This window comes from Cydia pomonella, chromosome 4 (genome assembly GCF_033807575.1).
Source record: "Cydia pomonella isolate Wapato2018A chromosome 4, ilCydPomo1, whole genome shotgun sequence".
Classification (NCBI taxonomy): Eukaryota; Metazoa; Arthropoda; class Insecta; order Lepidoptera; family Tortricidae; genus Cydia; species Cydia pomonella.
The window spans coordinates 24,908,584-24,932,439 of record NC_084706.1 but is presented as its reverse complement, the minus strand read 5'-3'; the positions used below and the strand labels follow the sequence as shown (position 1 = coordinate 24,932,439).

The 23,856-nt window shown below is 41.6% G+C and overlaps 1 protein-coding gene across 3 annotated transcripts in view; it reads right to left on the bottom strand.

Annotated features, from left to right (window-relative positions):
- LOC133517337 (cyclic AMP response element-binding protein A) overlaps positions 1-23,856 on the bottom strand; it is a 259,857-nt gene that overhangs the window by 61,054 nt on the left and 174,947 nt on the right. The gene's annotated exons all lie outside the window — the stretch shown is intronic.

The following is a 23,856-nucleotide window of genomic DNA, read 5'->3' as shown; positions in this document are numbered from 1 at the left end:
CGGGTTTTCCGGTCCCTGCATTTTGAGCAGTGGCCAAAATGTTATTAGCGACAATATGCGCGTTGATTTTTGATCTCAAAATGGATGTAAGGAGCTTGTAAAGTGTTGGCAAGCACGTGATGGGTCTGTAGTTCTTCGCTTCCGTGGTACTACCGGACTTATAGAGCAGGAAGGTGACACCAGTTGTTATTATTAAGTGAATGATAAAAAAAATATATGATGGACATTACCATGCATACTTCCACCGAAAATTGGTTTGAACGACTTTTTGAGTTTTAATAACATTTTTTCCTTCTCTTAGCCTCCGAAATGCGTGGTTAAAATCTTTCGGGTTCCTAAGTTCCTAGTGATACACCGTGTATTTCAGTTATAAAATATAATAATTTTATACATATTTTTACCTAAACTGTACTCCATTACTTTCCCAAGTAATAATTACATACTCAATATGCTGGTATTGTTTTCGGCAGTGAAAAGATAATTGGATAAGTCAAAATGTAGTTACAATGGTGAATTTATCATCTTCATATTGTTGTGAGAAATTTCTTGATACCCATTGATAATGTGCCCTCGAGCGTACCAGCGATAATATTAAACATGTTGAGCGTGAGTGTACCTACTTAGAAGCGGCATTTCAAACTTAGAAATAGTAAATTAATTTGATATTTATCATAATAGTAAACACCCCTATAATTGAACAGGCACCAGTTATGGAATGGTATAGACAAATTCTGTAAAACAAGTATTTAATCGCTTTAAACCATCAGTTTTACCATAGCAACATTTTACCATAAACGAGCCAAAGAGCTGCTTAAGTTTAATTTTTCAAATGAATGAATGAATGGCGCCATACATCCCATGACTGGAGCAAAAAACCACAGTTTTAATTGGTTAATAATATTGAAACCAATTGCAGTAGCTTTCATTAAATACACAGAAAACATAAAGGACGAATTGGACATTCAACTTTTAAAGTCTGTTGCTGCGCCACAAATGGTTTTATCCACGTGGTAAAATACGTGTCACTTTTTAACATCACGCGATTGAAAGAGACGGATAATGTCATTATCGCGCTGTCACCATCATATCATAGTTGTGTTAAACACTGGCTCGACACGAAGCAAATACAAAAGAGTCAGGGCTATTACCGCAAAAATCAAAGTTCGTCAATTGCGGGTTGCGGGCATTTTCGTCTGTCACTCTATGTCTTAGGGAGAGTAAAAGAGAAAGATCCCCGCAATTTGCGAATTTCGGGTTTCGCGGTAGGCCCCCAGGACAGGACGCCGCCCGCCGCAGGTAGGTGTGACAGAGCGCACACTACGTATTCACGTGCAGGCAGTATTTATTAACTAACACAAACGGGACATAATCGCGTATTAAGTTTTAAATTTACCTCCGACGTTTCGAGGACGGCGTTGTCCCCGTGGTCTCGGAGAAGACTGGCTAAAGTTGACATCAACATCTTCTAGCCGCGCGAATTTTTCGAACTACCCGCACTTGATCTTGTTTATTGGCTTGAACATTCTGCGCACTAGGGATGTTACTTTGTCGACACACAACACTAACGATATTCGAAAAAACTTAATACGCGATTAAGTCCCGTTTGTGTTAGTTAATAATGTGTAAAAATCGTGAAAGTTTAAATCAGTGTCAGGCAGTATTTGAGTCAACTATAAGACATTTACGGTAAGTACTTACTTACTGCTGTGGCGCAGCGACCCGAAGTAGATCTTGGCCTTCGACACCAAAGACCGCCATGCTTCTCGAGCTTTCTGTCCAACCAGCGTCCAACATGCCAATCGTTAACGCTCATTTCTGTCCAGTGACTTACCAAACATTATGCCAGCTTATTACATCCTCCTCATTCCTCCTCATGAAATTTTGATTCAGTACTTACCTGAAACAAACACATACCTTCAGACATATTACATCAATTACATCATAAATAATAATAATAATAATAATTAATTCCTCTTTTGTCAGGAGGCAACAAAGTGCGCTCCTTCAACGCCTGGGTAATCCCCTTACTCACATACTCCTTTGGCATTCTAAGGTGGACTCAGACCGAACTGAACGCCCTGGACCGGAGGGTCCGACTACTGCTCACCACACACCGTATGCTGCACCCACGCTCGTCAGTTATGAGATTGTACATCCCACGGAAGTGTGGAGGTCGAGGCTTCCTAAACGCCAAAGATCTCCACAACCGCGAGGTGTGCAATCTCAGGAATTATTTCCTTAACAACGAGTGTGGGATGCATCGTGATGTGGTGGCAGTAGACAGGAACCTCACGCCGCTCTCCTTGGCAAACGAGAACTGGCGCAAACCTGTGGTACTAAGTACTGCGGATCGCAAGGCGGCATGGGAGAGTAAGGTGCTACACGGGCGGTTCTACAAGGCCCTCACGGGACCCGACGTGGACCTGCTCGCGTCGGTGAACTGGTTACGATTCGGGGACCTCTTCGGAGAAACCGAAGGTTTTGCCTGTGCAATTGCGGACGAAGTGATGATGACGAACAACTAGTTGTTCTCATCTTGCTAACGGCGAGTACTTGCACAGACATAATCTCGTAGCCAGGATTATTCACCAGCAACTTGCTCTTCTATACGGCCTTGTGGACCGCGAAGTACCGTACTACAAGTACTCACCTGCGCCAGTTCTCGAAAATGGTCGTGCCACGCTCTATTGGGATCGATCTATTATCACTGACAGGACTATTGTAGCCAATAAGCCTGACATCGTGATAATAGATCGATCGCAACGCCGGGCCGTGCTCGTCGACATCACCATCCCCCATGACGAGAATCTCGTGAAAGCCGAGAAGGACAAATCCAGTAAGTACCTAGACTTGGCTCACGAGATAACCGCCATGTGGGATGTTGATTCGACGATCATTGTCCCGATAGTCGTTTCAGCGAACGGTCTCATAGCGAAGAGTCTCGACCAACACCTTGAGAGACTCTCGCTAGGTGGTTGGATCAAGGGTCAGATGCAGAAGGCGGTGATCTTGGACACGGCGCGGATAGTCCGGCGGTTCCTCTCCCTGCGGCCCTGACCACCGGCAGCTTGGGCCCTGCCCCGCTGCTGGCGGCACCCTAGGTTAGGTTTTTTATAATGTGTTTATATCTTTTGTATTGTTTTGTAAGTGTTTTTATATTTTACTTTTATATACATATTGTAAAAAGCCTAATCTGAGAGAAAAAGATAAATAAAGGATAATAATAATAAAAAATAAAATAAAAAAAATAAAAAATAAAAATAAAAACCGCTGACACTGACGCACGCGTCAATGGAAAAAAATCACTATTTTATTTAACTTTTTAGTATTTTTATCGCCGTTTTTACTTTTGGAAACAGTTTTTGTGTATTTTTACCCTTTTGAAATTACATATACCTAACATCCAACATGTGTTCCCAAGATCATAGTGCTAAATACACGGATTACGTAAACTGTCAACGGCGATGTGAATATTCAAAATAGTGACAATGATAACAAGATCGCGTACGAAAGCGGCACAACAAAGCGCACGACCACTACCGCCGCCCGCGTCGTCCAGCTCCTCGCATTCGTCGTCAGGCGACGAATACGCTACTGCGCCTGACGCGAACAGCAGCGAGTCGAGCAGTGACGAGCGCGGGCCGTCGCCCTCGCCACCACCACCACCAGCGCGACGAGGAAAGCGACCGCTGCCGGCACGCTTGGGGCCTGCGGGACATCCTGCCCCGCCCAAGGCTCCCGCTGCCGGTGGTGCAGTGCGCCGCATGAAATGGACTCCATCTATAAACGAGAACGTCATGCGAGCGTACTATGGGGCTACAGAGGGGGGAACAAAACTATCCGCGTATCGTTCAAGAATACTGCCTCTGTTTCAGGCTCTTGAACCCACCATCATCGTGTCGGAGCAGCGATTATCGGATCAGGTGCGCGTCATTCAGCGGCTAAAGCGGTTGGATGACGCGACACTTGATCGGCTTCGCCAGGAGGCTCTCTCTGCTCGCACGGCCTCCACCTCGGTGCGGAATCTGCCTGCCACGTCGCCGGATCCGGTGCCCGCACCCGACCTGGCACCGGGGGCACCGCCGGCTGATTTCAGTACCGACGAGGGGGACGTTGCGAGTCAGAGCGTGAGTATACCTGTTAATGAGCAACTGAGGAGGACTTTGGAAGAGGCGATTACGCAGTATCGCGCCACAACCAATTCTAGGCCACGATTACCACGTTTGCCTATGAATAGACGCAATCTAGCGCTAGTGGGAGCCCTAAACGCTTTACTAGAACCATACATACGGACTATTAAAGATTTAGATGATACGCACTCGATCATGTACTGCGGAGCCACCGCGGCGTGCCGTGTTGCTCGAGACAAGTTTCCGGACGCTGAACGTGCACCTAGGACCGTCGGAGGTGTCCCTGCATGGCAAGCGCGGATCGAGCGTCGTATCAGCTCGTTTAGGACTCTCATTGCAAAGCTGATCTGCTTCAGGGAGGGCAACAATCGCCCTCGAGTAATGCGCTTTGTGAACCAGGCGTTCGCGGGGACGAATATCAGGCCCCGCGAATACATGGCCAATGTCACGGAGCGCATCGACTTTCTAAAGCAGAAAGTCTATGCATGGGCAAACCGTATTCGCCGCTACAGAGAGCGTGTGGATCGATTCCAGCAGAATCGTCTTTTTCAGAGTGACCAAAGGAAGGTGTACCGGAAGTGGGAGGAAACCAACCCTCGTGCGTCCGACACGCAGCCGCCGGATGCTACTGCCATGACTGACTTCTGGCGTAGCATCTGGTCGGTGCCTGTCGGACACACCGAGGGGAGTTGGATGAGTGTTGTCGAGCGTGAGTGCGAGTCCATCGAACCTATGGGGGCAGTCACCATCAGCCCCGATGACGTAAGTTGTGCCATCCGCACGGCCCAGAATTGGAAAAGCCCTGGGCCGGATGGATTGCACAACTTCTGGCTAAAATGGTTTCGATGCTCGCACTCGCGCTTGGCAGCACAATTTCAACAAGCCCTCGAGCTTGGTTCTCTCCCACCTTCCTTAACAACTGGTGTCACCTTCCTGCTCTATAAGTCCGGTAGTACCACGGAAGCGAAGAACTACAGACCCATCACGTGCTTGCCTACACTTTACAAGCTCCTTACATCCATTTTGAGATCAAAAATCAACGCGCATATTGTCGCTAATAACATTTTGGCCACTGCTCAAAATGGATGTAGGGTTGGGTCCCGTGGTACTAAAGAGCTCCTCCTCATAGACATGACTATTTGCCAACAAATCCGACGGAACAGGGGGGCCTTTTCCGCCGCTTGGATTGACTATAAGAAGGCCTATGATTCGGTGCCTCACTCATGGCTGGGGAGGGTCTTAGAGCTGTATAAAGTTAATACAGCTTTAAGAGCCTTTCTAAGTGCGTGTATGAGGCAGTGGACCACAGTCCTTCGTCAACCAGGAGGCGAGGATGACAGCCCTGGCCCGCAGGATTTTATAAGGATTGAGCGAGGAATATTCCAGGGTGATAGTCTGAGTCCTCTGTGGTTCTGCCTAGCTCTGAATCCCCTCAGCACCCTGCTGAAGGATTTGGGACTAGGTTGCCGGCTTCGGAGAGAGGGTGAAGTCATTTCTCACCTTCTTTACATGGATGACCTCAAATTATTTGCACCAAATAGCCAAGATTTGTTGGAGCTACTGAAAACCACCGAAGTCTTCAGTAGTGCCATCAACATGGAGTTTGGTGTCGATAAATGTGCGGTTATGCATGTACAGCGGGGGAAGGTTATAAATTCAACAAATTTACAACTTTCTGAGACAATGTCTTTCAGATCTATCTCTGAATCAGAAACCTACAAATACCTTGGTATGTCACAGTCGTTGGGTATTGAGGACGAGGGTATTAGACAGTCGGTGAAGGAGCGCTTTTTCAGTCGGCTCACAAAAGTCCTTAACAGTCTTTTGTCAGGAGGCAACAAAGTGCGCGCCTTCAACGCCTGGGTAATGCCCCTACTCACATACTCCTTTGGCATACTAAGGTGGACTCAGACCGAGCTGGACGCCCTGGATCGGAGGGTCCGACTACAGCTCACCACATACCGTATGCTACACCCACGCTCGTGTGTTATGAGATTGTACATCCCACGGAAGTGTGGAGGTCGAGGCTTCCTAAACGCCAAAGATCTCCACAACCGCGAGGTGTGCAATCTCAGGAATTATTTCCTTAACAACGAGTGTGGGATGCATCGTGACGTGGTGGCAGTAGACAGGAACCTCACGCCGCTCTCCTTGGCAAACGAGAACTGGCGCAAACCTGTGGTACTAAGTACTGCGGATCGCAAGGCGGCATGGGAGAGTAAGGTGCTACACGGGCGGTTCTACAAGGCCCTCACGGGACCTGACGTGGACCTGCTCGCGTCGGTGAACTGGTTACGATTCGGGGACCTCTTCGGAGAAACCGAGGGTTTTGCCTGTGCAATTGCGGACGAAGTTATGATGACGAATAACTATCGGAAATATATCCTGAAGGACGGTACGGTCGACATTTGTCGGGCATGCCGCCGTCCCGGAGAGTCACTCAGGCATATCATTTCCGGTTGTTCTCATCTTGCTAACGGCGAGTACTTACACAGACATAATCTCGTAGCCAGAATTATTCACCAGCAACTTGCTCTTCTATACCGCCTTGTGGACCGCGAAGTACCGTACTACAAGTACTCACCTGTGCCAGTTCTCGAAAATGGTCGTGCCACGCTCTATTGGGATCGATCTATTATCACTGACAGGACTATTGTAGCCAATAAGCCTGACATCGTGATAATAGATCGATCGCAACGCCGGGCCGTGCTCGTCGATATCACCATCCCCCATGATGAGAATCTCGTGAAAGCCGAGAAGGACAAGTCCAGCAAGTACCTAGACTTGGCTCATGAGATAACCGCCATGTGGGATGTTGATTCGACGATCATTGTCCCAATAGTCGTTTCAGCGAACGGTCTCATAGCGAAGAGTCTCGACCAACACCTTGAGAGACTCTCGCTAGGTGGTTGGATCAAGGGTCAGATGCAGAAGGCGGTGATCTTGGACACGGCGCGGATAGTGCGGCGGTTCCTCTCTCTGCAGCCCTGACCACCGGCAGCTTGGGCCCTGCCCCGCTGCTGGCGGCACACTAGGTTAAGTTTTTTACAATGTGTTTATATGTGTTTTGTATAGTATTTTTTGATGTATTTTTATATTTTACTTTTATATCCATATTGTAAAAAACATAACCTAAGAAGAAAGAGAAATAAAGAGAATAATAATAAATATTATAGGACATTATTACACAAATTGACTAAGTCCCACAGTAAGCTCAATAAGGCTTGTGTTGAGGGTACTTAGACAACGATATATATAATATATAAATATTTATAAATACTTAAATACATAGAAAACACCCATGACTCAGGAACAAATATCCATGCTCATCACACAAATACATGCCCTTACCAGGATTTGAACCCGGGACCATCAGCTTCGTAGGCAGGGTCACTACCCACTAGGCCAAACCGGTCGTCAAACATCATATTATTATAAAACATCAAAAATGTAGCATTTCGGGAGAAAAGTGAATTACTACTTCAAAAAAAATTCTAGCTTAGCAAAAATGGAATCTTTAACAAAACGGGGTGTAGTCGTTAAGTCAAAGTTTAATTCATTTTTAACCCCAATGACTCGAGTCTTCGTGGAAGTGCAACTAATGTCATGATTTTTTAGTAATTGCACCGAATAGTGTATGCAAATATGAATTTTACTTGGCAACATTCTCAAAATATCTAAGTTTAATATCAGGGTGATGGGTAATGTTTAATGACTTCCCTGGCAATACTTCAGTTAGCAAGTGGCAGGGGTAAGCGGAAGCTAAAGAGAGTGGAGTACAGACTCGCACACTTGGATTGGGGACGTCAAAGAGACGACATCTTGATGGTAACGGGTTGAGCAAAGTTAAAGAGACATCTCCATTTTATACTTACCTAGAGCAATTAGATATATTTATAATACTTCCTTCTAAATAATAAACCAAAATTTAATGACCGAGATTCACAGATAACAGTGTTGCCAGGAATTATCGTATTTAGGTGTCAAAATTATCGTACCAATGAAAAATTACGGAACCCTATTACCGTACGCCTATCAAAGAGGCACTCCTCCCAAAATTTCTTGAAAAATTAGCTTGTATGTCCAATGTATAAACAAAGAAAACTTAATTTTCGTCAAAATTACGCAATAATCAGTTTTGTGTATTTTGTGGTGTATTCAAACGGTTTACAGGAAATTTCGAACTTTTTGAACGTAAACCTAATTGCTAAAAGGTGCTAATTGTAGCGTATTTCTGAAGGACTGATTTATAATTTCGTTTAAAAACTAGACTTTTTATTAGGTGGCATCGTCCAAGGGCTGAAATTATTGTACTTTTGTATGCAAAAGGTCATATTGTCATTGTATGCAATGATGCTCTTTGGAACGTACATCGTACCGGAGCCAAAATTATCGTACGTGTACGATAATATGTAACAACATTGTTAGCTTTATTTTAGAGCGCACTATTCGCCAACAAACTGTCCTCAGTTTGGCGAAAAAATATGTATACCTACCAATAAGTTTTCTCTTGAAATAAAAAAAAAAAAAAAAAAAATCGTACGCCTGGCATCACTACCTGACAATTATATCAAAACAAATTAACATTTCAAAAGCCCGTATGCCGTTTCTGCGCTCCAGCCAATACCCGAAAAGAATGAAGTCAAGGTAAAAAATATACTTTAAACATTGCACCTTATCCCATTGTAATAAGACAATAAACGTATGCATATTTATGTTGGTACCTTTCAAACCATATAATCAATGAGTCTCGGTGCTAACTATACATTCTCGATTGCATTGTTGAGATTGGTCTCGGGTGTGAGAAACTCCGACATACGTTGATAATCAATGCATGGAAAAAGTCGCATATTTGAGTGGCAAATTGATGAAGTATAAGTAAAAAAAAATTACCACACTAACTGGTAATGGCCCCCTTTTCGATTGTTCAAAAATTATGAGGAAGTTGCATTTTATCAGTATCTAAGTAACGGAATTCGTAATTCGGGCTTCGTACGGGTAGAACCTTAACAGATTATACACTTAAACCTTCCTCAAGAGTCACTCTATTGAAAGGTGAAAACCGCATAAAAATCCGTTCAGTAGTTTTTGAGTTTATCGCGAACATACAAACATAAGAGCCAATTACATCCACACTCGCTATAGCTCAATGTCAGACCCGACGTCGGACCCGAGCAAGAGTATTTTTCCGTTTCACTAAATATCAGCACATCGGTAACAATATTTGACATGTAAAAAATACTTTGTCTATAATTGTCAAGAATTTTCAATGTTTGATAATTCTGCATATGAACCATTTTTTTGCATTTCAAATATTATTAACGCTGTGCTGATATTCCGTGAGGAAAACGATTATCGCGCCCGACATCGGGACTGTCTTCGGGTCCGATATCGGGAAATCAAGATGTAATTGGCCCAATACATCATCTGGGGTCGGCTCTCCTTGTCAGTTTTCTTTTGGGCGATTTTGGGCGATATCTGGCCCAATACATACCAACAGACAGATGCGGCGGGGAACTTTGTTGTATAAGTTGTGATATATGCTTGTAATAAATAAAAGATCAATAGATGGTACAATCTAACCTTGCAAAGCAATAGCTATTGGCTTTTGGTCAAACAATCACAGTAATGAGAGCACCAAATGTGCAGTTGATAATGGCCGCGAACCGGATGCGAATGCTATTGGTCGGTGAAAGTAGATCTCACAAAAAATGATCCCATTCCTGCGCCTGCGCCGCGACATTCACTGCACTGTAAAGCCGGGTCCAGACGGGTGTAATGTGTAATGTAATCCATCGTGTCATGTAACAGGAATTCTGCGTGTGGAAACTGGACAGCACTAGCAAGTATGGGGCATGAGTGGTGGGGGGAAGGGAACTGACAGAACGGGAGTGTTTATTGTGTTTGTCCTTGTCACAATCTCTCATTTTTTTCCCCACCGTAAGTTTAGTATGGTTTAAGGTGGGTAACAAATAACCCGACCAAATTACGTAGGTTGTTTTTTGATATTTTCTCAGGAATGTTAAAACGTGTTTTTAGTTTTGCCGCATTGCGTATGTTCTGTCCCTCACGGAAGCACGCGGTATGGCACATCTATACGATCTTATGACAACATTGTAACGCTCGTGCCTGATCCATCGGCTGTCGGTTTTTAGGCGCGAAAGGCGCTTGCAGTGCCGTCCACACGTTGACGCTATATTACACGTAATAATACATTACACGTTACACCCGTCTGGATCCGGCTTTATACTAGTACTTGTACCTGTTCCTTTTCGTTTATTTTATCTTGACACAAAATAGTTCAAAAAGCCGAACCATTTCTTCCAATTGATACTTTGACCCAAAAAAAGTTTGTTGGCCGAGTGCGGTGACGGACGGGTGGAGTGAAGTCGTTTAGAAACGCCAGGCTCTGATGATAGCTCTGTACGAGACAATGTATATTTTACAAAAAGCGTTCCCATTCCGTCAGCTAGCTGCTCCATACAACATTCACTAGCTAAATCGTGGCTCGTTTGGAAAAGATCGTGAGCGAACATCCCGCCAAGCTGACCCGCTCTGAACGGCCTTGTAGAAAGATGCAACTGTACAATTTCTAACGCGCTATTAATAACACATCAAATTATTGTACTTAGTGAATATTTTTGATTTGTGTTATTTAAAGTAAAGTAAAGAGTAGAATTTCTCCTATTCTTTAGTAACTAAACTTAAGTAAAACATGAGACATACAGAACTAACTTAATATTAAGCGACACTGAAAAAGTCTCTGTAAATGGCAAGTAGTCACTGATGTTAGTTATAAACTGAATTAAATCTCATAATTCCTTTTGTATCTGACGCCATTACCCCCCGTCCACCCGGATCACAGCAAATCCGTCGAAATTTAGATGAATTTATAGTACATTGTGCAATGAGGTGGGTAAGTGAAATGTTGGATACGAGGGTGGTAATTTCTAATTAAAAGTAATAAAGTAAAGTAGCTATAACTCCCTAAGGAGCTATAGCTTTTTTTCACATACCATAACTCCCGCGGGAACAAAATAGGCCTTGTCTAAATATTACCATAAAAATCTATTTCTTATGAAAATATGACTTTTATAGTGGCACTGCCACAATTCGTCACTTTGAAGTCGGTGCAAAGGTGGCTAAAACGTACAGTTCACCTACAAACATTTTAAGTGTTACGTATTCTATAAAACACAGGGAATGTTATACCGCTTATGCAATTAACAATATTAAACACTATTTATTAATTCCTCGATCTTCTTCATCTTCTTTAACGTGGGAGCGAATGTCTATAATTGATTTCCTTTTATCTTTAAAGCTATTTTTAAATTCTCAGTCTTTTCATACTTTTAAATGCACTTAAAAGGAGCTCTCGTTTTTCCGTTCCTAAATGGATTCTGCACGCTATCAGCCCACGAGTATAAATTAAATTGTCTTTAAAAGTAACACAAAGCCAGACCGCGCTCTCTCGTCCTATTATTTAATCACAATTGTTGATAAACTAAGGCACATTAGGAGACAATTTAAGGTGGAGTAGGTACAGTCAGCATCAAAAGTAGCGGATGAAACAACGCGCCAAAAGTATCTGACATCCCGGATAACTTTTCCAAATATAGATATATTTCTAAAACTCATGTTCAAAACTATATCTTTTACAGTCTTAGTTGTTGTATATTAAACACATCACTTTTTGTTTAGCTGTTACAGAATGGTAGATACTTATGAAGCGTTATTTGATCCGCTACTTTTGATGCTGACTGTACAACCAGGAGAGTTTTTGGAAAATTGTAGCGCTTGTTTAGATTACAATACGTTTGCAAAAAATGAATCGGCAATCTTGAGGCCTTTCCCTAGTAACTTCTTAAATTCGAAAACTGAGGGTCTACCGCGAACCACGTTCGACGTGTTGCCTCCCTGTCACACTTAATACGAATTTACAAGTGCGACAAAGAGGCAACACGTCGAACGTAATGCGGTAGGCCCTCTGAATGCTTGACTTTCGTTCGATACAACATAAGTCTAAAACGCACCTTTAACATGTAACAATGCTTACCCAAAAACTAAAAATTGATTGCTTCTAAAAGAGCGCTAAAAAAATCGCGATCCCGGGCACGCCACAACGAAGGTAAGTGCGAGCGAGACAGCCGTCTCGCTCACTTACGTTCAGTAAGAGACAGATAAATATCTGAACCCACGGCCTTTTAAAAGTACAACAAAGTGAGACCGCTGTCTCCCATCCTATTACCTATTTAAACACAACGGTGGCTAAAATAAGGCACAATTTAAGTATAATGAGAAATCGTGACATGCCGGTGTAGACGTGGAAAAGCCTTAGACGTGGAAAACCCGTTGTGACCTCTTCAGGCTCATCATAGAAAAAATACCAGTTGAATTTGAAATTAATAGTGAAGGTAATATGGTTGAATTTCTTTTGTTCAGAAATCGGACAAAACAAAGGAAAATGTTACAATTACATTGAAATAATTAGTGCTACTGGCAGGCCTGTGGGCCTTTCGAGGTTAAGGTGTTATTTGGATGGCGACTGCATCAGCTGAGGGAAACGTATTTTTTATAAATTATGTGACAGATTGAACTCTCTAAACGCGATACACACAACACAGTTTATCAAAGAAATTGACAGTGACACTGCCATTTAACCAATGAATATAATAAATTAATAATTAGGCGTAGGGATGTGACGACCACATCGCCCGCTGGTTTTACCAGTGCAATCATCACGCAGGGCAGCTTGTGGCAAGCTGTTGGGGAGGAGCGACCCCACGTACCAGAGTGCTCCTAGGGAGTTCTGTTCTGGAGGGTGGTAAAGGATTCTCCTCTGTCTTGCCTTAGCCGGCCGTCCAGAATGGAGTCGCAAGAGCTGCGTTCTCAACGATATATGTGGAAAGTCCAGTGACTCTCTACCCTTAGCCCTTGGTGTTACCCTTGAGCCATCCTAGATGTCGCTTTTTATGGGGCCCCATCTTGTGGGGGCGAGTCACCGTCTGCCGGAAATAAAATTACCTACCGTTTTATTAGGCATGCGTCCAGTTTTTTATCCCATAGTCCAGTACTTAGTCCAAAATAGCCTAGTAAATTTTAAATTCCATAAATTTTGGCCAACAATCTGTCCACAGTTTGGCGAAAAAAGATGTATACCTATTTAAGTTTACTCTTGAAAAAAAAAACTTCAATAGCCTTTGCACCCTGGCGGGCGATGTCTCTGCGTGCATCCCATGACACGGGCAAGAACAGCATCCGCTCGGTGTACCTCCGCTCCGCGCACGCCTCCCAACGGTCCGGAACACCATTTTTCCGTGATTGGAAAGAAATATAAATAATCTAACTAACTAACTAACTATTGTGGCGCAGTGATCCAAAGAGGCTCTTGGCCTCCAAAACGAGAGAACGCCACCTGTCCCGATCCTGTGCCACTTCCTGCCAGTTATCGGCTTTGAGTTGGCACAGATCCGCCTGTACACTGTCGGTCCAGCGGTATCTGGACCGACCCACTGGACGGCGACCAGTCGGTCGTCCCAAATAAGCTCTCTTAACACCTCGATCCTCACCCATCCTCAGTAAATGGCCGAACCAGCGAAGTCTGTGGCTTTTCGTTTCGCCGATGATATTGGGTTCGGCCACTAACTCCTCGATTTCGGCATTTTTACGGATCCTCCAGGTGCCGTCATCTCTCTTGATAGGTCCCAGGATCTTCCGTAACACTTTTCTTTCCGCTACCAGGAGCTGACTCTCTTCTTTCAGTGTTAGTGTCCAAGCTTCGCAGCCATACATAAGGATTGGTCTTATTATAGTTTTATATACCCGTAACTTAGTATTTCTGCTGCTGAGAAGCTTACCGCACACACAATCTAATGTTAGAGATTTTTATCAATGTAAATAATTATAATTAAGTACCCGTAATAACAACCAGGTTCAGTACTACAACTATATATGGTCCAGAAGTTAAAATCGTAATTATTTAATTAAGAATAAATAGCAACGTTTCTTTTTGGTTTAGTTTGAGTTTGTTTTTCATTGAAACAAATATTCTGCTTTTTTGATTTTTTTTTACATTCAAATTTCCTGAACAATATGAACACGAAGTGCAAATTTTAATTTTGCCTTAGTTGTATAAAATATTTTATTTTATTAATTTCCCAGACTTATAACTATTTATACACGTACTAAACCTAACACAATAGTGTAACTACTTACTTATGCATAAAATTACAATCTAAAGTACAGTCAACCAATTTGAATCCTAGGCCACTATAGAACCTTGTCGCTTTAACTACTAGATACTTGACACGCATCACTTAATAAGCACTGTCGTAGAAGTCATTATGGCATGGTTCTATAGTGGCCTAGGAATCAAATTGGTTGACTGTACATCTGTAAGGCTAACAAGTATATAAGCGCGAAAGTGACGGGCATAGTGACAAGTGATAAAAATGGAACCATTCTGCCACCCCAATACATCTATAAGATAATTTATTAAATTCTGCTCAATACAGCATCTTATAGAATCTATAATAGATGCTGTAAAATATAGCATCTCTATGGTAATATACACAATTCTAAAAATATAACAATGAATAGCATCTTTTGTAATCTTTTGTCAGATGATGAATTATTGATCTAAAATAAGAGAATGATAAACCTAAAAAAATATATATATGGTACATTACCATGCAAACTTCCACCGAAAATTGGTTTAAACATGATCTAGTAAGTAGTTTTTTTTTAAATACGTCATAAAATTAAAAAAAAAAAAACTTTTTTTCATCAAACCCATACGTGTGGGGTATCTATGTATAGGTCTTCAAAAATGATATTGAGGTTTCTAATACCATTTTTTCCTAAACTGAATAGTTTGCGCGAGAGACACAGACACAAGCGCTTACTGTGGGACTTAGTCAATTTGTGTAATCATCATTCGCTTGCCCTTATCCCAGTCATTTGGGGTCGGCGCAGCATGTCTTTTCCTTCCATATCTTTCTGTCACCCGTCATCTCATCGTTCACTCGCGTTCGTTTCATGTCATCTCTCACACAATCCATCCACCGTTTCCTAGGTTTTCCTCTGCCGTTCCATCCCTCCACATTCATTCGTAATACCTTTCTCGTCACATGACTTTATTTATTTATTTATTTTTTATTTCAAATGTCTCGAAGTATCATTCAAACTGCCCCGTACACCGTGCATAGACGTCGGAATTATTAATATTTTTTATAATTGCTGTCAGTTTTATTAATCCCCGACGCAAAAAGAGAGGTGTTATATATTTGATGCCAACGTCCGTCTACATCTGTCTGTCAATCTGTGGCATTGTAGCTCTCCAACAGATAGACCGATTTCGATGCGTTTTATTACGTTAAAGTGAATTTCCACGCGGTGGTTCTTAGGTAAGTTTCATAGAAATCGATCCAGCAGTTTCAAGAGTAACAGCTCTTTTCCAAAATTATGTAAGAAATGGATCTTATTGCGTAGGGTTTTTTAATTTTAAATTTAATAATTATCTAATTCTGAATTAAACAATTCTTCGTCAGTATACCTATATGAACTATGAAATTCTGTTATTACAGGTCTTAATAATATCATCCTCGGTGCTGGTGGCACTCTGCATGGGCGCTTTAGGCGTACAACTACGTTTGGGCACGCCACCATTGCTGGCAGCAGCCACCATCCTCATCTTCTGCTTTGTATTCACCTATGGCGCTGGTGGTGTGCTTTATGTGTTGATGGCGGAAGTCTTCAGTCCAGAGGTACATTAAACATTAAAAATAAGCAAGATAAATTAAAAATAAAACTGTATCTATTGAGGCATGTGGCAAGTTCATCGAATGGAAATGATCTGTGCCTATACTCTCTATCTTTAGGTATTTAAATGAAAGTAAACAAACAGTTTGTACTTTTTCGGGTATTTATAACATTTAATGGTTGACCCACCAAATACAAAACCGCCTGAATCTGTGACTACGACCCGACTTCAACCTACATTATTTGATCATGTAATGTTTTCATCACCCCTCAACTGGCTTAAGGAGCCATTTGAGGGTAGATTTTGTTTGCTTTTATTTAAATACCTAAAGATACAGAGTATAAGGAAAACTGGCCCTTCTCTGGCAAGGCTGGACCCATGACATATTGCCCGCCCGCGTTGCCAGCCTATAGGTAGATACGCCTGGACTTATGTTGTCCGAGTAAGATGCAATGCTTGTTTTAACGAATCAACACCGTTCGTCCACTGCTCGCCAAATGTTTCTCTAAACGAACTGCACAATTGAGAATGGGATTACTCCAAATAGTAAAGGAAATATGACTAATTGATAATTTGATTGATAAATTATCGATTTTTAATACGAAACAATTTTGGCCCTAAGCCAGCCTATGTTAAAGTTGCAAAGCATATTATGCAACCCATCGCATGTGGCGCCAAGCTTTGCGCATTTATACTCATTCCTGTGCCAAAGATCTGTACTTTAGATATATATTTCTTTCAGGTACAAAGCATCGCCTCAATGATCCTCATGGAATGCATGTGGTTCACCAATTTCCTGCTAATCGCCATATTCCCCACCGTTTTATCACTAGTGGGGATGCACGGAGCATGCTTCGGGTTCGCGTGCGTCGCGCTCGCAAACGCGTGCGTCGCGCTCGCAAACGCGTGCTTCTCGTACTTCCGTGTCCCGGAGACCAAGGGGCTCACCGGGAAGGATATACAGGCGTTATTTGCTAAATAAATTTTGTAGAATAGCTCTACTTATGACTGTTTTGCTGTCTGATGCTTCCTTAGTCCAAAATCATCGAAAAATCTAAAATCGTTTTCTGCCTCTCTATCATTCAAATGAGAGTGACAAAGAGACAGATAACGATTTTTGATGTTACGATGTTCGCGGTACCTTCCTCTACTTAGGCGCTGAAGCGACTCGATTGATTCAATTTGAGTCGGCTTCTGTAAAGCTGTTTATATCGTCAGTAGTTTCATCGATCGATGAAGCTACTAACCCGAATTTACCGGCTGAGGTGTTTCCTTTTTTATGTGATAGTCAGCTATCGAGCAGACGAGCCGCTTAATGGGAAGCGGTCGTTGTCACCCATGGACATAATAAATTGTCGACCTTCGAGAACCTTGAATACTCGCTTGTTGATGAACCCAAAGAAATATCTTAGTAGGCTTTTAGCTCAGGCGCGCCGCAACACTACCTTGCCCGCGTGATAGACTACCCATCTTTTACTAAACTGTATTAATTAGAGGGATGGGTAGTCTATTTCGCGGGCTGCCCCGGCGTTCCTGTGCTAAGCCTATAGGAAGTAGGTAACTTATTTCACATTCTGTATATTCTGAGAATTAACGAGTGAATGAGCGTGAGTGACGTGTTTATCTATTTGTTTTTCTCGGGTGAAATTAAGTTAAATTTTTGAGAAACTTTCAAAAAGGTGGATGCTTTCTACGTTTTTTCGATATTTTACTTTTTGCAATCAGTATGTTAGTTATGTGTACATATAAATATGTATCATTTAATTGGTTTGCAGGATTTTGAAACACATACATAGTACAATTAACCGTCACTATTTATTTCGTTCCGTGTTCCTCAGAACCAGGTCGTGAGTGTAACGAATATCGCAAACGCATTGCACACGCTCGAGATGCACTCGAGAATGTCACGACTGCATGTTGCAACAGTCACTAAAGTGTTTCAAACAGTATCTTAACTGTCGTTAACTCAATTCTGGCCAAGGCACCAAGATTTCTCGAGGGGATACAGTATGGGGTTCTTCAAAAAAGGAGTGCACAGGTTTTTAAAGGGTCGCATCCAGCATGTAACATCCCTGGAGTTGCAGGCGTACATAGGCGACGGTGACGGCTTACCATCAGGCGGGGCGGCGGATATCCGAGATTTTTGCCCTGTATTAGAGACACTACGCTGCATTCCAGCACGACATGAGAGTGCCTCCATACAACCTCGGCATAGGGGACTGTTAACTGGTTCATGACCTGTTATGACACTAATTACTATCCTCAATCGGACCTTTCCGAGTTGAAGCAGCGACTTTGTGAGCCTTCCTTTACATAGCACATATTTCAGGTTATAAGATGCACATGGAGACCCTAACATGATTGGGGAGATTAACAGACTCCGTTGGTTCGGCCATCTTGAGATAATGGAATGAAAAGAGCGTACCTGAGCCGCCTAGCAGGAGGACGTCCTGTCGGACGCCTCAGGTATCGCTAGAGCGACTAGACACGATGCAGGCGGATCTGCGCGAACTCCGAGTCGACAGTTGGAGTGAAGTAGTACAGGATCGAGAAAAGTGGCGCTGTCTTGTGTCGGAGGCTAAGTCTCATTTTGGGTCACTGAGCCAACGGAAGTTAAGATACTGTTCCAATATACTCATTGCTATAATGTTTGCGTGTAACGAGGCGAGAGTGATATCTATGTTGTTTGCACATAGCCGACAGGTACTCTTTGGTAACTATTGTCGGAGAATCCAGACCTCTAGCGCCAGTTCAAAGAGATTTTAAGGCCCTACTTAATCACGCTTGCAGAAGAGATACATTTATGGCTACCGTGCGAGAAAGAAACAGATTATTTTTGTGCATTCATCATTATCAACTGAACGTATATATATGTACAACCAGAGTTTAGAAAAAAATATTATATCTAGGACATTATTATCAACAGCGTTTTCATCCCATCGATACTTCCTGTAGAACTTCAATTCAAGTCACTTTGTTGTATTGTAGTGCTCCCTTTACGTGTACTCGTAGATTTGAGAGACTTGAATAAAAATTTGAACTGCACTTTTACTATGTTCATTTTTAATAAACTATAGCAGTATACAGTCATAATGTGTTACTATAACACTTAAATCTAAAATAGGCTCTTGAGGCATCGTACCTAGGATGCTGGCGGCATTTCCTCGTATCGCAATGCTGATACATTGTGCAAGTAAGCCGCCAGCTCTTCGGTCACCAGTTACGTCAACCAGACGCTTCGCGATTTCTGCAAAAAAAAACTTGTGCACGCTGGGACCCCATGGATCTAGAGTTCCAACGGCAAATTGTACATAATGATCTATCGAGGCTCTTATATTTATTAATTAAAACTAAAAATTCTTACATTTTGACCATGTTCAAGGTACGAGAGCAGAAAAAAAAGAGAACGATGAGTGTGGCCACACGCAGGAGACGTATATACCATAAAGGCGTTGTTACACTATCTGACATCGATTTATGTGTGTATCACTTACGGACCCGTAGTGTAAATTTATTCGATAGCGTGACGTGATAGATTTTACACTAGGGGTACTGGTCTAGACAAGTGTTATTTTTGAGATGTTAAAGGTTTCTCTCAAATGAAGTATTTAAAACGTACTAACACTTATGTATCGCTTTAGACTGGTTCATTGAGCGGTCAGCTTCTACGTACTTTAGAATGACAGGTCTAGCACGAAGGACGGTTTAGAAATCTAAATTTAAAATAGTGTTATATCCTATTTCAAAATTAAAAGTAATGGTGACCGAGTGCTGCAAGCGTGTATTTAAGTTCAAAACTTGGTGTCAAATACCCACCCGATTTACAAATGTATGCAAATTTTCAGTTCAATCGGAAATCAGGAAGTGGGTCAAATTTATCTTCCAAGATTTGTCCCACACATACATACAATACTAACAGGGCAAGTTACATAAAAGCTTGTAACATACTAACAAGGCAAGTTAAATAAAAGCTTGTAATAAACGGGCTACGATATTTCAAAAACTACTGACTGAACGTACTGCATCTTAATGCAATTATTAATCCGCAATACACATTACATCACTGTGCGGTTACCGGTAATGTCACTTGTAATATTACATAACTGTGACGTCATTAATAAGTTGTTTGTTGATCGAGTTGTCATGCCAATTATTGGTCTAGACGAAACCATAAAAAGATTAGCGACCGTTTTCATATATATTTGTATATGAGTAATACAAATACAAATATTTATTGATAATAGACAAATAAATTAATATTAAAGGTCATTATTACACAAATTGACTAAGCCCCACAGTAAGCTCAAAACGGCTTGTGTTATGGGTACTTAGACAACGATATACATAATATATAAATACATAGAAAAACCTAAGACTCAGGAACAAATATCCGTGATCATCACACAAATAAATGACCTTACCGGGATTCGAACCCGGGACCATTGGCTTCATAAACAGGGTCACTATCCACTAAGTCAGAAATCCACAGTGTGACCTGACGGCGAATCATGCTATTCCCTGAAAACCAACAAAATCCCATCGTCCCTCGACTGTCACACAACTCTGCCGCGTCCTGCATACACAAACTTGACCTTATCACCCTATTTCCACCCAGTCCCACGATTTTTCTCGGCTGTAACCAGATGGCGTAGGTGTAGCGTGGGCGGTGACGTCACTCAATAAACGTCTAGACGGGATTGTGAGTGACGTCATGTTGAGCGCCTGTTAAGGGTGTACTTGTATTCATACAATTTGAGTTGTCAATATTTCAGTTTGCCATGGAAGTGTTAGTTAGTGCTTCTGGGCATTTTCCGCAAATCGACAACCATTTTGCTTTGCGTGAAACGAGGTAGCGCTACTCTTACCACCCCAGCTCCTCCACGAACTCGTAGCAAAGTTCTCAGGTTGCTAACTGCCTCTCTCAGTGTGTACGGAGTCCCTAGGTATTTGTTCCTGTATACTTCAGCCTGCCATGGAAGTGTTATAATTGTTGCGAGTCCTTTCAATAGGAAGTATTACTGCAATGTTCTGCCGCCAGAGTGCAGCACTAGCACCTTTCGCAAGCCATAGAGTAACTTATACATACTGTGCATTTTAAATGTTTTTTGACAAGTTTTCACAGATAATGAAATATGACATTGATGCATCAAGGCGGTTTGTTTACAAACCTACCGGAAAACGCGAAAATCGAGGTTTAGTTATGTGCCTTTTTATCGCTCGAATATGCAAGAGTGATAGAGAGGTTAAATAACGAAATGTCGATTTTCTTGTTTCGCGGTAGACCCTCAGATTTTGATGAATTATGGTAGTGGCGCCCCCTACGCAGTGTTTCGCGTAATCCCTATTATGAAACATTCAAAACTATATCTTGAATCTCCAAGTAAATAGACCATTTAAATGTCGACAGAAATCCAAACTCCGAAAGCCCAATGAAAACGTAGAATCACTACGTATCAGTTTACACCTAAAATATCATAACGCCACAAGATTTACGAATTTCAACTTTATAACTTGGGATATACGGTTGTTTTTGCAATGGCGCGGTATGCGTGGGTGTTTATCATTATTTCGCAGCCGTAAGAGTTTCGGCAGACTTCGCCTGAACAACGTAAAGGCAAATTTTCACGGGTAGTCTATTTTTCTAGTAAATTAATTCAAATATACGAGAGGAGGAGGCTTTCAAGATGAGCCTTAAATGTGGATTGTTAGTTTTGTGTGTTGTTGGCGAAAGAGGTATGTCAGGTGTTTAAGAAAAGCAGATATAGAACAAAGAATATTAGAATAAGGAAATATGTACAACATTTTGTCAAAAATTATTATGGTAGAAGAACAGATAAATTTTTGGTCCCAAAAATATATAATGATATAGAATGGTTAAGAGAGGAAAAGAAACATAGCATAATGGAAGTAAAGAACAAATTTAAAAAAATACTTTTAGATAATTTACCTTGACCTCAGCTAACGTGTATGATTATTATTATTAGACTTGTTGTTTTTGCATAGTCTATCTTCTTGTTAAATTATGTACTTGTATAATTTAGGGCATGTAAGCATAGAATGATAGCAACTTAATCCCTTAACGTGTCATAAAAAAATATAGTTTTAAATTTGAACTTAAATAGCTGTCAATAGAGTAGAAGATTATATCAGCCGTATACGAGTATATAGGTTGCATATGCGGTAAGGGGTTAAGTACGGTACCTTTTTAGGTGCATAAAAATGTAAAAAATGAGCGCTGTCTCGCCAACAAACCGCATTAGCAGCTTGGCGAGTAACTTTAAAATTGATTATGTATATGTGCCTTTGAAAAATAAATGAAAAAAAAAAAGGATCATAGAAAGTGGAAATCCGTAGTCTCTGCCTACCCCTTCGGGAAATAGGCGTGATTATATGTATGTATGCATGTTAGTTTCTCCTTGCACCATCTTTTAGTGTTTCTGTTTGACCCTATGGTTGACTGGTAGAGAATGCCTTTTGGCATTAATTCCGCCATTTGTATATATTAATATTTGAACCCGCGATCTCCGGATTGTGAGTCTGACGTCAAGTCCACTACACCACAGCTTCAATAAATAAATGAAATTGGTGATAATGAAGTAGAGTCGGGCTAACTTACATCAATGTATGTCACATTTTATGTAAATATTTATAATGACACTCCCACACTTTTTCTGTCCAAATCGGTGGAAAGTTAACTGTTCAGGCTTCTGTTTGGTTCAAAACAAAAACAAAGTTGGAACCAGTATCAGTGCGGGAAAACCGAAGCGTTCGGGCGTTCTCCGCTACATTCGGCTAAATATTGCTACGAGCAATTATTATGGTTGGCAAAACTTGACGTCCCTTTGCATGCACAATATTCCACAACCACAGATAAGATAATGACTTGAGGTTTGACAACCTTAAATAGCCGAAAAGGATAGTACCATACATTAGGAAGGGACAACATGATTCGTCCCTGAATCGCTGTCAAACTTCGGTTTCCGTAGAAAGTTTTCTTCCTGTACGGTAAACTATTATTTGTATTTAATCTGTGGGTTTTCCCATTCCCTATTCGATTAGGTTATTTTTTTTAAATTTTGAAAATGGAATTCGTACTCAATTACAGCGCGTATCTGCGTATTTCCGCATTTTTCCTAACTACATACCTACGTAATATTTGAAAATCGAATGGCGCCGTTTTTGAAATATGGCCTCTCTTACACGACAGTAACGAGTTCGCAGCAAATTTACTTTTTAAATGTCACGTACAGTCGGGAGCAAAAGTTTTAGTTCGTCGTATATTTTGTCGAGGCGGATCTGCGCGAACTTCTAGTCAACAATTGGCGAGAAGCCGCACAGGACCGAGAAAAGTGGCGCTGTCTTGTGTCGGATGCCAAGTGTCATTTTGGGTCGCTGAGCCAACGGAGCAAGTAAGTAAGTAAGTATATTTTGTGCCCGCGTAAACCGTCTATTACTGGCCACCCTCCAATTACTGGCCACCTTATACTAAAATGTCTAAAATAAGAATTCTATTTATTTATTTACACAATTCAAGTAAACTAAATAACTTTCGTTCTGATGATTAACTTAGATTGTGTGATTATTAAACAGAATCCTTTTGAGTATAAGGTCAGTAATTGGAGGGTGGCCAGTAATAGACGGTTTACTCTATATGCATTTTCTGTAATGATTTTTACAGTACATATGGTGGCTACTTTACCGCACTAGTGCGCAAATTAGCATATTACGTTACTGTGTCAAACATTTAAAGGGCCATATGTACTGTAAAACGTCGTACGATACATGTGCGAATAGGTAATTCGCAACTCGTGTCGATTTAAAACACTCCCTTCGGTCGTGTTTTAATTTATCGCCACTCGTTTTGAATTTCCTATTTTTCGCACTTGTATCGTAATGTACTATTACGCCTCAGACCCTAATCTGTTAAATAATACCTAGTTACTTGTTTAAATATGGGGGCAACAT